Source organism: Heterodontus francisci, chromosome 14 (genome assembly GCF_036365525.1).
Source record: "Heterodontus francisci isolate sHetFra1 chromosome 14, sHetFra1.hap1, whole genome shotgun sequence".
NCBI classification, from domain to species: Eukaryota; Metazoa; Chordata; class Chondrichthyes; order Heterodontiformes; family Heterodontidae; genus Heterodontus; species Heterodontus francisci.
The window spans coordinates 38,784,152-38,802,514 of record NC_090384.1 but is presented as its reverse complement, the minus strand read 5'-3'; positions in this window follow the sequence as shown (position 1 = coordinate 38,802,514).

Sequence of the window (18,363 nt, the reverse complement as noted above, 5' to 3'; positions counted from 1 at the left end):
CTTATCAAACGCCTTACTGAAATCCATATACACCACATCCACTGCTTTACCCTCATCCACCTGTTTGGTCACCATCTTGAAAAACTCAATAAGGGTTGTGAGGCACGACCTACCCGTCACAAAACCGTGCTGACGTTTATGTCCTTTAGGACTCGGCCAGCTCGGTCAGTAGTGGTGCTACCGAGCCACTCTTGCTGATGGACATTGAAGTCCCCCACCCAGAGTACATTTTGTGCCCATGCCACCCTCAGTGCTTCCTCCAAGTGGTGTTCAACATGGAGGAGTACTGAGTCATCAGCTGAGGGAGGGCAGTAGGTGGTAATCAGTAGGAGGTTACCTTGCCCATGTTTGACCTGATGCCATGAGACTTCATGGGGTCCGGAGTCGATGTTGAGGACTCCCAGGGCAACTCCCTCCCGACTGTATACCACTGTGCAACCACCTCTGGAGGGTCTGTCCTGCCGGTGAGACAGGACATACCCGGGGATGGTGATGGCAGTGTCTGGGACATTGTCGGTCAGGTATGATTCCGTGAGTATGACTATGTCAGGCTGTTGCTTGACTAGTCTGTGGGACAGCTCTCCCAACTTTGGCACAAGCCCCCAGATGTTAGTAAGTAGGACTTTGCAGGGTCGACAGGGCTGGGTTTGCCATTGTCGTTTCCAGTGCCTAGGTCGATGCCGGGTGGTCCGTCCGGTTTCATTTCTTTTTATAGACTTTGTAGTGGTTAGATACAACTGAGTGGCTTGCTAGGCCATTTCAGAGGGCATGTAAGAGTCAACCACATTGCTGTGGGTCTGGAGTCACATGTAGGCCAGACCAGGTAAATACAGCAGATTTCCTTCCCTCAAGGACATTAATGAACCAGATGGGTTTTTACAACAATCGACAATGGTTTCATGGCCATCATTAGACTAGCTTTTTAATTCCAGATTTATTAATTAAATTCAAATTCCACGTTCTGCTATGGTGGGATTCGAAGCCATGTCCCCAGAGCAATAACCTGTGTCTCTGGGTTACTAGTCCAGCGATAATACCATTACGCCACCGCCTCCAGTTGTGTGCCACTACTCCTGGAAGAGAGAAGGACGTGTGTCAGTGAGTGTCATGCAATGTGTTTGGGTGATGTGACTGACGTGGATGAATAGCTAGCAGTGTGTACAAGCTGTGAGTTATGAGTTTGAGGCTTGCAACAGTGTTAAGTGTGTGAGAGTGAGGTGAAGCATATGAATGTTAGGTATGAGTCTTGATTAATAGATATTGTTGGTAGGTAGGTGACATGGGTGTGGTGAATTGAGGTGTGGCTGAGACTACGTCTGCAGTTGGTAGGATATGGCATTTGAAGATGCATTCACTGACCTTGACAACTCGTGGGAGATCATTAAACTTCTTCCTGCATTTCATCCATGTTCTTGGAGCTAGGCTCCTGGCATTGGCCTCTACCAATAACTCTTGCCACTGCATTCTAAGCGCGTGCTTGATGGGCATCCAGCCCACTGAGATTACGGGACATCTCTCCTCCACTTCATCTCTTCCAACAAGACCTCCAGTGTAACTTTCGAAAATCTTGCTGCCCCCAGTCTCTCCCATAGTCAGCCATTCTTCACTTCTGCCCATGTCAGATTCACTTGTAAAACAACTCTGAGCATCGATTCCAACTGCAATTCACCTCCCCTTTAAGAGGTGCAGGCCAACTTTAAATAATGCAGGCTAGCTTTAAGTACTGCTAGGGTTCTGCAATATTGGTCCCCCTGCTGATGTTTACATCCAAAGAACAGTTTGGGGGGCACTGCCTATATGCAGAAATCATGATAATGTGCCAGCAGCATGAAGTCGGATGCTGCCTGCATTACACTAAATGGGTATGGGTTAATCATGCATCGCAAGCCCTGCGCCCATTTTCAGGGGCTATCCAAATTAAACCCTCCCCCTCACTCTCAACCCCACCAACTACCCCCCACCGCTCCCCTCCCCCCCCGTATCTCAGTGAGAATCAATCTGATTAGCTGAAGATCCTCGCTGTGTCTTGCCCCACTCACCAATGCCACAGATGCCCTTTAGAGGGCGCCATGCTGGATCAGACACCCAATGACAGCAAGTCTACACTCAAAACCTTCCAAAAGCTCTGTGGGCAGCTGTCAGCATTGTAAACAGCAAGTGCTGTTTCTTCACCATTGACTACAAAATCTGGCCAATTTTTCAGTTGGAGCTCTGAGGTGACTTCTGGTCTCAGTTGTTGATGTTTTAAGATCAAATTCCCAGCATTCAGAGTTTTCTACCGTTCATTGCCATGGCCTGGCCTGGGCCAGTAAGCAGTTTTTTTTGAACATACAGGCCAAAAGGAAGATGATTTAAGGACAATCTTTTAATTTTATACTCCCAATAGGGGAGCGTCTGCCCAAAGCATATATTGTAAAGTTATGCAGCTCTGTGCAAAATTTTGAGACCATTTAAGTGAATAGCCAAAGAATCATGGGTAACACACACTCAAATTTCTAAAGGCATAAAGTCAGAAATTTATTTCTGAATTTTAATTCAGTTGATACAATCTTGCTAATTTTTGAACTACCTTTTTAAATTTTTCCACACCCTATCCCAACCTCAAGGCACTGGTCTGAATTCAAAGAGAAATAGTTCAGTCCCTAGTTTCCTATCACAAGCTTTCATCTTCTTGAGGAAAATGCTGGCTGGTTGTAAGCAGTGGTGGTTTACAAATTAGATCAGTAAAGTGTATTTTCTCAAGGGCAAAAGGCAAGTTATTGTTGCAGGAAAGGAAATTAAAAATATATGCATTATCGTGATATGTTTTTAGCTTTTATTGTTCTGGGTTATTTTGATGCATGACTGTGCATCTGGAGGTGATACAGTGCATGACATATGATCCTGTTGTGTAGGTGGATCCTTGTTCCTTGCAGATTAGGAACAGTACATCACAGAGCTAGCGCTGGCAACAAGTTTAAATCAAAAATACTCAAACCTGTTTGAAAATCTTCCAAATGTCAGTTGTGATGGGAGGGTGTGATTAGATCAAGGACATATGTCTGCGTTTGATGAGTGTTTTCCCTGACTTCAGACTACTGATCTGTCTCAACAATGCACATGGAGGACTTGGGAGACATCAGGGCTATGTTTAGTGGTTGTACATTCTTGTGGAGTCAGATCGTGAGTTAGTCTCAACTATACTCTGACACATTGATCCATCTTGACTCACAGCCACTACACCATCGTAAAAGTGTATCCCACCTTCATTCCAAGACTTTCAGATATAACCCTGTGGTCCCAATTCTTAGAGAATACTCCTATGACACGCATATGCACAAACACATTGCTCTTCATTATCTGTGGTTTCACTGCATTTCCAAAACCCCATGTGATGCAGGGTCAAAACTGATTAACGCTGATGAACTTGCTTGGCAGAAAGCAAACTTTCCAAGGATCAATATGATTGACACAAAAAAAGATTATATGTGATTGTATGGAAACTGGAAATGGGTCTGTCTCCCCCCAACACCAACCACCACCCCCACCCCGCCGCCAAGTAATTTAACTGCAATAGCTTCCAATGCATTTAATTCTCAAGTTTTCCCCCATCCCCCCTTTCCTACTCCTGTCCTTGTCAAGGCAACAACTAATTTCCCTTAGATTCCTTACCCAGTATTCCTGCTGATAAGAGGACCAGTATCTGTTGCTTCTCAAAAACAAATATAACAATACAAATTCCCAAATTATACACCAAGCTCTGTGGAGCTGTTGACAATCTTTGAAACATCTGCAGGAATAATAACTATGTAGCAAGACATTTTACAAAGCTGCTTCAATGTATTTTGTGGAAATTGTATCATAAAAAATTCAGTGTCCCTTTTCTAAATACTCAAACTTTACTCTTCCAACAGGAGTCACTTAAGAGCAAACAGAAGCAGGAGCCCAAGATAATTTTCCCCTCAAAGTCAGTTGTTCCAGTGTTGGTGCTGGTGTTCTGAAATGTCCCTATAGTGTAAACAGAGTGAATTTGGAACACACAGACAGCTGCATTGCATTGCTGTGTATTAAAAGCAATTCATTACACCATTTTCCTGACCGATCCTTGTACAAAAGGTCACACATCTAGGCACAGGAACAATGACTTGTCAAGTTTAGCCATCCCAATTTTAAAGGGGCAACATCTTCATGCAAAATTACTTGGAACAATTTATAAATAAAGAAAACAGAATTCCAATGGGCTTACTCTGTCGGCACTAGTGAGGCACTATGGCCAGCTACACAAAAGGATGTGAACCTCACCCCAGGGTGCAGAGGTAAGATCATTAATATGATTGGGATAGGTGGCCCATGCCTGCAGGATGTATCAGAGGTGATTAAGCCAATCTGACTCTTGGAAGCAGAGCAGCTCCTAACCACTGTGCTAAGAGGCCTCATTGCCCTATGCAGGCTGAAGATAAAACTGTAGCAAAGAATCTCTAGCTACAATAGGTGCGATAACTTTGGTAGCATAAGGTAATCAATCATCTCTGGCTAGCTTGGGGCAACAACAACAACAACTTATATTTATATAGTGCCTTTAACATAATAAAAAGTACCAGGGCGCTTCACAGGAGCATTATAAAATAAGCTAGACACCAAGCCACATAAGGAGATTTTGGGTAGGAACTCCACTCTGAGGTTGGGACCCCAATGTCATGGTCACTCCCGGGTCCCAACCCTGCACCGCGTTGCAATTTTAATCGGAAAACCGGTTAATTGGCCGGAGTTGCGTTCACTGCCCATTTAGCAGCAGCAGACACAGGAAGGAGGCGGGGCACAGAGAGGACCAGGCCCATTTTAAAGGGCAAACGGCAGCCATTGTCGTCTGAAAATGGAAGGCGAAGCTGAATAGAGGGCAGTGGGTAGGGAGGGCTCCCTTGCATCCCAATTTACTGTCACCTCACTTGAAGTGCTGCTGGAGGTGGTGACAGCACGGAGAAGCACCCTGTCAGCTGCAATAGAAAGCCTGCAAGGCTGACCAAGAAGGCATGGCTGGAGGTGGCTCATGAGGTCAGCAACAGAGGAGTGGTGAGGAGGAACTTGGTCCAGTGGGGGAAGCGATTCAGTGATCTGCTTATGTCTGGCAAGGTGAGTCCAAAGATAGATTCAGATGGCATGCCTCTTGGTCAGCAGTCACCAGAATGCAAAAGTGAGGTGCATCCAGACAGCACATAAAGTTCTCCTGACCATAGGAGAGATGTGTATTTAGCATCATTGATGACCCATAAGCATTGTTTATTATCTGAGCAGTATTGGACAGTAGGCTAAGGGGAAGACGGCAACATCCTATGCAAATGAAAAGCTGCAAGTGGTGAGGGAGAGAGGCATTCTCCCAATGGCATCTTTCTTCACTTCGCAGGCCAAACAGGAGGACAATGCCAGGGAGAGCAAGAGGACAGGCTTGGACAGTGGGTTCCCCCAGCTCGTGTCTCTGATACATTTCAAGGAGCTGGCCCTTAATCAGGCCAGAGTCGCAAGCCACCATGACATTGTAGACGGAAAAATGGCAGTCCAACATAGGCAGGGTGAACAGATCTCAACATTCCCAGTTCAGGGGATGCATGGCAATCCTTCCCCTACAATGAGATGTCAATGCATAAGCTGTTATCTCATTCATTCATGCAGCTGAAGCATCTGTTGATTGTGCCGATTTCTCATAACCACCTTCTCTTATGCCAGCTGCAGAGGGCGAGGAGTCACGACAACGCCAACCTGTTCAGCAGGAATCAGAGGAGGAAGACACCTCAGAGCCTGCACTGTCACATCCTTCTTGCACACCTTCTACCAGTACAGATGCTCACACCTCGGTGGGTTCTCACGCTTTATTAGAGATGGTGGCACAGGGTGAAGTGCACATCACAGCAGAGCTGGAGGATACGGGGGAGACAGAGTCAGCTGTGGCCAGTTCCACTTGGGGGATGGAGGACAGGCGCAGCCCTGCTTAGCAGGGAGGAGATGCAGAGCCTCAGGAGCCACAAAACAGGCAGCTGTACCTGGAGAACCAGCGTGAGATGTGTGCCCACAAGTCAGAGTTACCTGAGGAATTACGAAGTCTTAGGATGAAAATGGAAGAGTCCATTCATCTCATGTGCTCCACAATGTCTCAGTGCTTTAAGTACTTGAGCTGCTCCATTGAGAGAGTGGTCAACCTCATGGAGAACCATATGCGGCATCACTCAAAGTGGATGCATGAACAGCGCACTGACCTGTAAGGAATGCATGCCATGGTCTGTAGCAGTAATCGGTCAATGGCACAAATGATGCAATGAAGCATGGAGTGGATGCCAGTTGCACCCCAGCTGATGTTTCTGCTTCGTGATCAAGGGCGCCGTGAAAGGGCTGAGGTGGCGACAGATGATGATGAGGGGGGCCACCCCTCACGAGGTTCTGTCATCAACATCCACCTCCATGACCCCTCTGATGGATGAAGCATCTGTAGCCCTGTGACAAAGGCTGCCCCTGCAGTAATGCCAGTGCAGCAGACTTTGGAGATGCCTCCCTCCCCCCTAGGACTTCCATGACAAGGCCGACTGCCATGGGCAACTCAGGCCCAGATAGGCATTAGCAACCAGACTACACCTCCACCTGTTCCTCAGCCAAGGGGGAGTGCCTCATAGCATTGGCAGTGAGCGCAGGCCAACACATTGGTAACGTCACTTTGTGGGTCACTTGGGTGTTTTTGCTGTACACAACATCAAACTGTTATTGGATAAAGCACTGGATATGTTGCTGCACTAAGGCAAACTTATATATTTTCATTTCTTCATGGCAAAAGGCAGGAGGATGGAGAATAAGGTTTGGCAAAGCATGGGAGTGTGTTGGGAAGAACATGTCGGATGGAGATCTGGAGCCTTGCATTGTTAGTGCCAATGAAAGGTTGCTGATTTTGTTTTTATCAGATGCTCGTACGCACTCAGATGAAGGAGAATCTCCTCTCCAAATGTCTTGCAGACTGAGTATCGCTCAGGTGAAGCGTGTCTGGATCAGAGTGGCCCTAGCATCCCTGCCATCCGGATAAGCACTCTGCCTCCTGAGCCTACCACGGCAACATCCCTGCAAAGCATGGGGACTGTTCTCGTGTTCTCTTTCAGCTTCCTCCTCATCCTCGTCCTCCTTCCTCTCATCTTCCTCCAAGGAGCTGTGCCATTCCAGTGCTTCTCCCTCTTCAAGATCCACACCTCTCTGGGGGACCACACTCTGAATTGCACAGCAGACCACCACAATGCACAAGACCCTTGAGGGCATGTACTGGAGGGCACTATCCGACCAGTCAAAGCATGTGAACTGCATCTTCAGGAGGCTGATGGCCTGCTCAATAATCACCCTTGTGCTCAGGTGACATTGGTTGTAGTGTCACAGCCTACGAGGCAGAGTTGCACACTGGAGTCATCAGCCCTCTCCCCCCGGGATAAGCCTTATCCGCTAACAGCCATCCAGGGATTTCTGATGGTTCCATGAAGAGCTGCGGCACCTGCAATTGCTGAAAGATGAAGGCCTTGTGGCAGTTTCCAAGATAGCGTGCACACACCTACATAAAACATTTGCTGTGGTCGCAGACCAGGTGAACATTTAGGGAGTGGAATACCTTCCTGTTGAGGAATCTCCCTGGCTGGTCAGTCAATGCCTTGATGGCCACATGGCTACAATCGATGATCCCCTGCTCCTGAGGGAATCCGTCCACAGAGGCAGATCCACTGCCCTTTGAGCTTGAGTGCTGCCATCCACCTTGAATTCAAGGTAATGTCCTGCCCCCGTTACCTCCATGATGTGCTGCCACCAATGTCTGCCGCCACTGCTTGGAAGGACCCTGTTGCAAAGACATGCAAGGACATTGTGACTTTTGCAGCCACGGGAAGGCCATGGCAACAGTTCCTACAAATCCTTGGACGACTCTCAACAAGGGCACACAGGTCAGCAAGCAGCTGCATGGACAGGTGCAGCCTTCAGTGGCACTGACGCTCTGACTTTTCCAGGTAGCTTCATCTTTGGCACTATCACTTTCATTGCCTTCCTGCCCCTTATTCCTCACTCCTGTGCCCCTGTTGCCCAGGGTTCTGCCTCTGCTCCTGTAGATGCTGCTCCCTATCACTAATCAATCCTATCTGAGAGTAGCTTAATCCCATTTCCTATCATGTCCTTCTTTCTTTGCAATTGGAATGTGCAGTCTTCCTGAATCACCGCCCCCCCCCCACCGCCCCATGAGCCCGTGAGGCCCATAAGCCGAGGGATCCATCCACCAACAACCCCGCAAAGCCGCACACCCCACCCAAAATGCCCATAAGAATCAAGAGATATGACAGATAAATCTCCTGACTGTGTACAACTGGTTGCCTGTGGATGAGGGCCTTTTCTGAACCTTTCCTCTTTTAATGTTGCCTCTTGCTGCTGTCCTGCTGTGCTGACCGGCTCTCCACTGTGTTTGCGCCTCCTCCGTCCTGTCATGGCTGAAATCCTGCGTGGATCCTGTGCCTTCCGAAGAAAATTCAAAATTTGCCCCTAATGAGCTGACAACAAGCTTGTTAATAGGTTTAACTGGCCATTAATCGATGTCGGGCAGGTTGCCTCTTTCAGCTTTCAGCGGAGCCTTTTAAACTTTGAGCGTGTCAGTTTCGCATTGGCTCCTGCCCTCTTGTTCAAATAAAAATCCCAACCATTAGGTCAGATGGCCAAAAGCTTGGTCGATGAGGTAGCTTTTAAGGAGCATCTTAAAAGAGGAAGGCGAGGTAGAGAGCTGGAGAGGTTTAGCGAGGGAATCCCAGAGCTTAGGGCCTAGGCAAGTGAAGGCAAAGCCACTAATGGTGGAGAGATTAAAATTGGGGATGCTCAAGAGACAAGACTTAGATGAGCCCAAATATCTCGGAGGGCTGTGGGGCTGGAGGCGATTATAGAGATAGGGAGGGGCCATGGCATGGAGGGATTTTCAAACAAGGATGAGAATTTTAAAATCCAGATGTTGCTTGACTGGGAGCCAATGTCGGGGAGTGAGCGCAGAGGTGACAGATGAACGGGACTTGGTGTGAGTTAGGACACAGACGGCAGAGTTTTGGATGATCTCAATTTTAGAATGTGGCATGCCAGCCAGGCGTGCATTGGAATAGTCAAGTCTAGAGGGAACAAAGGCATGAAAGAGAGTTTCAGCAGCAGATGAACTGAAGCAGGATCAAAGTCAGGCTGTGCTATTGAGGTGGAAATAGGCAATCCTAGCGATGGCACAATTATGTAGTTGGAAGCTCAATATTCCACCAAGGTTGTGAATAGTCTGGTTTAGTCTCAGACAGTTGCCAGGGCGAGGGATGGAGTTGATAGCTAAGGAATGGAATTTGGAATGGAGACCAAAAACAAAGGATTCCATCTTCACAATATTTAATTGGAGGAAATTTCTGCTCATCCAGTATTCGATGTCGGATAAGCAGTTCCAAGGTCTCAACTGGGCTCGTGTCAGTTCTGAACTGGTGAGACTTCCACTGAGACCATTTAAGGACATAAAGTGTGGAATTCACTGGGTAACCCAGGCACATCCCCAGATAACCCCTTTTTGCACAAGGGGTTAAATAGAGGGTCTATTCATGTCCCCTCCCAGAACATGGCTTGATTAAAAGCACAGGGCAGATTCCAGGCAGTCTCGTTCCCCAAAATTTTCCAGTCCTAGATCAAGCAATCTAGTTCAGATCAACCCAAGGCCAGGTCAAAATTTAATGCCCAATTGGTTTATTTTTGGAAGAGGGGAGGAAAAAGAGCAAGTATTCCATCAGACCCCTGACTTGAGCTTTGTAGATGGTAGATCGACTTTGAGGGATCACGAGGTGAGCAATTCATCAAAGAGTACCCAAACTCTGCCCTGGTTATTTTAGTCACAGTGTTGATATGGCTGTTCCAGTTAAGTTTCTGGTCAATATTGACCCTCAAGATGCTGATGGAGGAATTCGAGCATGGTGATGCCATTAAAGGTCAAAGAGAGAGAGAGCCTGGCTTTCTCTTGTTCAAGATAGTCAAAGATTGTTCAAGTTTCCTTTATTTTTATCCAACACTTTCACTGGTGACTGTAAAAAAGGTCAATATTCAAAATACTTCAAATGTTTGCATTAACAAATCCATTAGTTCATTAGATTATATCAGCCTCTTCGAGTCACTCCATCAGGTGGAGGGCACCAGAGCTGTGCATTCCTGAATTCATTAAATATTGATTAATGACTGGAGCTTGTTTCTCAAAGTCATTTTTTTGTCTCATGACACATTTAAGAGCAGCATGTCTCTCCTTCCTCATCTAAGTCAAGGAGGCTTCATTGTTTAACGAACAAACCTCACCAGAAAAGTAAAAGGGGCGATTTTCAGCAGATACTTTAAAAAGCCTCCACAGTAGCCAAGATGGGTCTTTAGCTGCAAGGCTGGTTTTGCCCACATTTAGCGCAAGACGCCATCATGGTAAAGGAGTTGAAGTCAGTGCAAGGAATGGCTGCCCAGAGGCTCGTTAAACAGCTGTTTGCCGCTTAAAATGCTCACTAGCACTTATTAAAGGGGCTGCATGGCATTTTGGTGGCTAGCACTTCAACTAATGCCCTCTCCAAACAGCAAACAGCTGTTTGAGAGTAACACAGTATTGTTGTTGGCTTAAAGGGATACTCACCATTCCATGTTCCATGCTACTGGAGCTGGAGGACTTCTGAAATATATCTGGATAATTTCTGGAAAACTTTGTCAAGATCTCACCACTACTTGAGCAACACTCATGCCAGAAATTCTCTGAGGACTTCACCTAACAAGAGTAAGTACTACTCTGCCTTACTGGACACCTTATAACAGTCACCAAAACAAGGGAGTGCTTAGAGATGGCCATCTTGCTAGGGGTCCCTCTTGGTCTAGACATGGAATGGGAGGAGTAAATGAGTCCCGGCAGTGAAGTACCAGCTGCTGCAGGAGAGAGGGACAGAAGGGTGAGGTGGAATCCTTTCCCCCGTAGGTACAGGACATCATTCCTTCTCTGGACTTCCTCCATCAGGATCTCCAGTGAAGCATAGAACATGTACACCCTTTCACTTGGTCCCCGAGTTGTCCTGCAATGTGCTGCCGTGTTCCAGCCAGAGCGTCCACACCTTTAGTGGAAGTGGGTGCAAGGACCCTGCATACACTACTCCATGAAAATTGTGTCGAAGCAGCACTTGAGTGCTAAACCTGCCAGTTTCTGGTTTCGCAACTCCAATCAAGTCTAAATTATAGTAATTAACAATTGGAATCAAAATTGCGTGCTAAAACCAGACTTTCAAACAGGGGTTTGAAAAACTGCACCCATCTAGTGCCTCTTTTCACCCTTTGGCTAAAATAAATGCAGAAATCTTGCATCTTTACAAAGGGACTTTTGCATTGAATGTGAGAACTGACACTCATTGCTACACTCCTGATGGAAGATCTATGTGATACCTTCTCCAGTTGAATTTCTTTGAACTCCTACCCATCACAGACTGTTCACCAATCTCGCCTGGAACGTCTTCAAGTGGCATTCAACTATTTGACTTTGGGACACCTCGCCCAACCATAGAACTTCCTTCCAGATCATGGCAGTCTACGTTTTTTTTAATTCCTTTTATTCCTACGAAACAGTTGTAAACCAAAATCCCTTTTTTTCCCCACAGTTAACTGGTTTTTGCATGTATGTGCATGTGCATGAGGGTTAGGGAAAAAATACAGAGCTTTAATATCTCATTTAATTTTATATATATTTACTTCATTATTGGTTAAAACTTGGTTTTATAATAAATGGTTAATTTTGTTTATTAAAGAAACCTAGTTGGTTTGCTTTATTCTGGGGACAAATAAAGTATCAAATTGGCTGTTTCTGGTTTATTAATATGCTGTGATGCGTGGAGAAGTGGGACTGAATTAACAGTGCACTCCTCCACCTTAGTCATAACAATGTTCGTAACATTTGTAAGGGGGATGTTAGGCATTATTTAAAGGAAAAAGTAAATAAATAATCTAGAAATCTGAAATGCTCTCCCCTAAAAGGTTGTGGATGTTGAGACAATTGGAGCTTTTAAGATTGAGATTTTTGTTAGGTCACGATATCAAGAGATATGGAACTAAAGCAGGTAAATGGAGTTGAGGTACAGATCAGCCCATGATCTAATTGAATGGAAGAGCAGCCGCGAAGAGCTGAATGGCCTACACACCTTCCTATGTTCCTTAATTATCCTTTTGTTTTATTTTGACTTACTCTCATTATTTCCTAGATCCTCACAGTCCATATGCAATGTTGCAAGTGAAAGGTCAAGCATGAGACCAGCTCTCCCAATATTCTTGTTGGATTTAGAAGCTCATCATTCAGCTACCATTGTAGCACATTGACATACCCAGGCACGATAAGACCAGCCTGCCGCATTCAGCCATTCTGGAGTTAAAGGTCGGTGACAAGGTTGGACAACTAAAACAACAAACACTCTGACCTAACTCAAAACTGCAGCATGACCTGGCCAATATGGGTATTACTTGTTTCTGTTTATCATGTCTGTACTTGGACTCCACTCGCTCACACATTTCAATGCCACAACTTTACATTCACAGGTAAAATTTACCTATTACCTTCAAATAGAATAAGCCAGAAGAATGTCCATTTTAATAATATCTTTTTTTTAATTCAGATTATTGTACTATGAGGATCCACAAACAAATACTTCCCAGGCCTGATGTTAAAGTTATTAGAGACCTGTACAAGAAAGCATGCAGTAATTTTCCTAAACAAAATTTGGCCAGTTGGGTAAGGTACAGGTGGGTTGGCAGCACCAGAAAAACTGTCAGGGTCTTGAAAAGAAAAATTGGAGTAAAAGTATTTAAAAAGCCATGATAGTGAAGACATGTGCCTTTCGTTACTTTAATGAATCATTTCTATTCTGCAGAACTGGTTCTGATGAAAATGATTTGTTAGTCCTGGTTCCTCCTGCACTAGAATCCACACCATTAACATTACGTTATATAACAATCTATTTTACTCCACATTTTTTTCACAGTAGTAATTTCTTTTTCTGGCCTACTTTCTCTGCTGTCCACCCTGACGTCCACATTCTCACTGCATCACAGCAACACAGTTTCTACTTTTGAAGGGGAGTTTCAGAAGGCAATTCACCTATGGAAGTTTCATTGCCAAGCCCAATCTTGGCTTGATCTGACATCAGCACTGAACGATGACAGATATATGTGCTTTATCACCAATGGATGTTGAGGCAAATTGTGACAGCACTGCTGAGATTAGAAAACTTAGTACATACTGGAGAACTATCCTTGTGGTTTGTATGGCTCAGCTACTCACTGGCAAAACCCACTGAGCTCTAGCTCCCGTTCACTGGCACAAATTCCTAACCCCTTTGAATGTTATCAATCTCCTCTGACAAGAGGCATTTGGGCACTTAGCTTGGTGTCATCACCAAGCTCAAGTATCTTAAGATACATGCCCTTCTATGTCACTGACTGCCGGGCACAGTTTGCAGCCACAATCTTCAACATGACTTCTCAATCTTTGCTGGGAGGAAGAATAGTCACCTAAGGGTGAAAGGAAAAAAATCAGAGCTGAATGCAGCAGCAGTTGCTCTGTGCATCTCGTAACAGCTGAGCTAAAGAGCAGAACTGTCAGAAGCCTGGGAGTCTCTCTCAAATGTTGGAGCATTGTGTAACAAAGGGAGACTTGAAAGAGAGTGAAAATAAATCATCTTAAACTGGAATTGGCACAGAAAAAAAATCTGCGACAGTTAGGTAGAAAGGAAGATAATAATAAGTCATACCCTGAGAAGGTCACATTAGTTAATATTACATCAGATCACAAACTCCCATTTGAACTACACCAGTTGATAAGATCACATATTACTTTAGATCTTTATTTCATCCTGTCGCGACAATCTGATCTTATCAGTTCTTGATAAAATAAGAAAAAGAATTTGCTACAATGTTTCTTGTGATGGACTGCGTGATTAAGTTTCCCTACCTTGAGTGTAGGATTGCAACATTAAGAAAGCAACTCGAGCTGAATAATCTGAAATTCTCCTCAATATCTACTCAAACCCTAAATCAGGAAGCAGTGATTATGTGACACCATACTTGGCTTTCTTGCTGCCCTAGAAGTTGTATCCAAAAATATGTTTCTCTTTAAGTCTCTGTCTAATTTTGCCTTAAAGATCCAAGCTGTATACTGACACAACTTCCCTCATCAAGCAATTCCAAAAACTGACCACGCTCTCAATAGCATTTCTTTCTATCCTGCCAGAATCTCTTTTCTCAGCTAATATATATATCTCCTCGTTCTGTTGTCTTGTGCCAATGAAAATATCCCGAGGTGACCCTTAACATGTCTGAGCATTATTAATTTTAAAAACATTAGCTATATCTTCTTTCATTCCTTTCCTCTCCAACTAGAACAAGTCAGGAGTGTGATGGAATACTGTCCACTGCCACGATGAGTGCAGCTCCAACAACACTCAAGAAGCTCACCACCATCCAGGATAAAGCAGCTTGCTTGATTGGCACTCTATCCATCACCTTAAACATTCACCATATACAAGATACACTGCAGCAACTGGCCAAGACTCATTCGACAGCACCTTCCAAACCCACGACCTCTAACACCCTGAAGAACAAGGGCAGCAGGCGTATGGGAACACCACCACCTGCAACTTCCCCTCCAAGCCACACAGCATCCTGGCTTGGAAATATATCGCCATTTCTTCACTGTCACTGGGTCCAAATCCTGGAACTCCCTCTCTAACAACACTGTGGGTGTACCTACACCACATGGACTGAAGCAGTTCAAGAAGGCAGCTCATCATCACCTTCTCGAGGGCAATTAATGATGAATAAATGCTGACCTTCCCAGCGACGCTCATGTCTCATGATGAATTAAAAGAAAGGCCAATTTCCATGTTTTATTCTTTACTCCCCTATCATCTTCGTAGCTCTTCTCTGTACCTTTCTTTTAAATTTAGCTATATCCCATCTGCAGTGCAGGTTCCAAATCTGCACCCAATAATCCTGGTGGGAGCTAATCAGTCCTCTATGTAGTAACAGGATTACTTCCTGTGATTTACACTTCATTCTTCTTTTGATGCAGCCTGATATTACATTTGCTTTTTGACAGCAGCCAGACATTGGTTTGATACATTGAGAGATCTATCTACTCTGATACCCAAAGCCCTTTCCTTATTCACCTTAGTCAGTATTTTCCCAGTTATTCTGTAATCGTTCTGCCTGCTCCATATTCCTATGTGCATGACTTTGGAATTATCTACATTTAACTACATCTTCCAATCGTTCACTCACTTCCCCAAACATTCAAAGCCCTCCTGCAGTTGGTTCCCCACAATAGTCACTCCAGATATTTTCTTTGTATACTCACAGATCTTTTATATATATAAAAAAACACTTGCCCCAACACTGAGCGCCGTGGGTAGCCACTCATCATGATCCTCAATCCAAAACACTACTTATTCACACAGACCTGACCTTCGATCACATAGCCACAATTCAACACTCTGCCACCAGTAACAAGCCTGCTAACTTTCTGATCTTGTTTTCCATAAGACACCTTAAGTTTTACTAAAATCCTGATATATCACAACTATATTCCTGTGCTATATGCATCTTGTTATTTAAAAATCTATTAAGAGTAAATAGTTTTATCTCTGATAGACCTTTAGCATTATATTTTCAAGATCAGACAAGGCCTTGTGATAAACTCTCAAAGGCTTTATTATAAGAATGGAGAGTATAATCCAGTAAGTAAAACTGAGATGTACATGTGTGTCTATTGCATTATTTATTTTAATTTAAAAAGGAAGTCAGAGTGAAGTGGAAATCGTTTCAGATGAAAGACTTTCCCATAAAGGACTCCCAGATGGAAGAGTGTTATCCTGCTGATTTACAGGGCAGGTTAAATAGCAGGCATGCCTAATTGTTTTGGGTGGTGATCGGCATCCTTCCCAGTCCTGGAGGAAACAGCATTAGGAAGTTCAGTGCCAGCCAACTCAAGTCCTGAGTGAATATAGCTTTTCAAGCTGGCAGACCACTGTGGCAGAATCATTGCCTTTGCTGCCATCCACAGTGCCAATGCAATGAATATATCTCCTTAACCTTTATGATGCTGGAATGTCAGACAGTCCTGCATCATTAAGGTTAAAGGAGATATATTCATTACATTGGCACTGTGGATGGCAGCAAAGGCAATTAAAGACCAGTTTTAATATAAAATAAAAGCAGAAAATGCTGCAAATACTGAGCAGGTCCGGCAGCATCTGTGGAGAGAGAAACAGAGTTAATGTTTCAGGTCAATGGCATTTTGTCAGAACTGGCAGTTTTACTTTATTGTCAGAATCCCGGGATTTTAAAAAATTGCTCTGTTTGTTTAGTTAAATGTGGATCCACACATAGGCATGGTCTCAGAGAACATACTGTCCATCAACTGCCAGTTGATGTACTTGTAGGAACTATTCATAGACGAAGATTTATAAATTACAGAAATGCATAGCTGGATGATCCAGTTAGGCTACCCCAACCCTGACATGCAATTTGGCCCTTTAAATAATTTTCAAAATCTGTGGTGTAACAGGTTAAAAGTGATTACAGTACCAACTATGAAGCAAGTAAGAATAATAGGCAAGTGAATTTCCACAGGTGTTCTCTCGATTGTCCACGATAACATAATAAGATGCTCTTTACACTATTTTTCCAGGGTTTCTGAGGCTCTTCCATCAAAGATTGGGAGACACTCGGTGGCAGCTTACACCGTGTGTTTCTTGTCACATTATTTTTTCAGAGGTTGCAGCACTGCCTTTAGGGATGGAGAGAATAGCAGGTACTAATATTATCATTGCAGCAAAACCACAGATTTCAAATGGACTCAGGGCATTCAGGATAACGCATTGATATCAAGGTACCAAGTGTCTCAATGGTTACATATTCAAGGGGTGAGAAATTGGGCTTGGTGGCACCCATTTTTTTGGGACGCTACAAGTGCCATTAGGTATCCAATATAACGTCCGTAGCATGCACGCATACTTCTGACCCAAAAAGGTGCCAGGCGCCATTTGATAAAAGCATTGACGCGCATGCAGTTACCGTCTGCTGGACGTATGCAGAGCAGGAAGGTCATGACGTCAATCAGAGTGTAACACTGATTTGACATCAACAATGCCATTTTGGAACTCCATGTTCCAGCCAATGCCCACTCTTAAGTTCGCACAGCTGAACACGCATTAAGCAGCATGATGGACACCCCACCAGTGTGACCTAAAAGGATTATCAACTACTTGCTCATTAGATGCTGGTTGATTTCTTCTGGCTGTTGTTACATTTCTACACATTTTTGGTGCTTTCCATACTTGTTTCAGGTTTCAAAAGAACAATAACTTACATTTTTATAGCGCCTTTAACATAATAAAATGTCCTAAGGCACTTTATAGGAGCATTGTAAAACAAAATATGACATCGAGCCACATAAGGAGGTATTAGGTCAGAGCTTGATCAAAGAGGTGGGTTTTAAGGAGTGTCATAAAGGAGGAAAGCGAGGTAAAGAGGTGAAGAGTTTTAGCAAAGGAATTCCAGAGCTTAGGGCCTAGACAACTGAAGGCATGGCCACCAATGGTGGAGCAATTAAAAATCGGGGGTGCTCAAGAGGCCAGAATTAGATGAGCACAGATATCTCGGAGGGTTGTAGGGCTAGAGGAGATTACAGAGATAGAGAGGGACAAGGGCATGGAGGGATTTAAAAACAGGGATGAGAATTTTAAAATCAGGACATTACTTGACTGGAAGCCAATGTAAGTCAGCGAGCACGGGTAATAGGTGAACTGGACTTGGTGCGAGTTAGGACTCGAGCAGTAGCGTTTTGGATGACCTCAGGTTTACGGAGAGTAAAATTTAGGAGACCAGCCAGGAGTATGTTGGAATAGTCAAGTCTAGAGGTACAAAAGGCATGAATGAAGGTTTCAGCAGCAGATGAGCTAAGACAGGGGCGAAGTTGGGCGATGTTACAGAGGTGGAAATAGGCCATCTTAGTGATGGAGTGAATATGTGGTCGGAAGTTCATCTTGGTGTCAAATATAACACCAAGGTTGCAAACAAACTGATTTAGTCTCAGAATGTTGTCAGGGAGAAATATGGAGTCAGTATCTAGGGAACAGAATTTGGAGTGGGGACAAAAACAATGGCTTCAGTCTTCTCAATATTTAACCTACAAGGAGTGGTGTGTCAGGTGCTGAAGCACTTATTGCTGACTTCAAGGTTTCTGCACAAACCAGTTTCTCCCAGACATGGGTGCCCTAATAGGTGTTCCTCTTGGAATCAAGCATGACTGGGAGAGTGAGCAGTGGT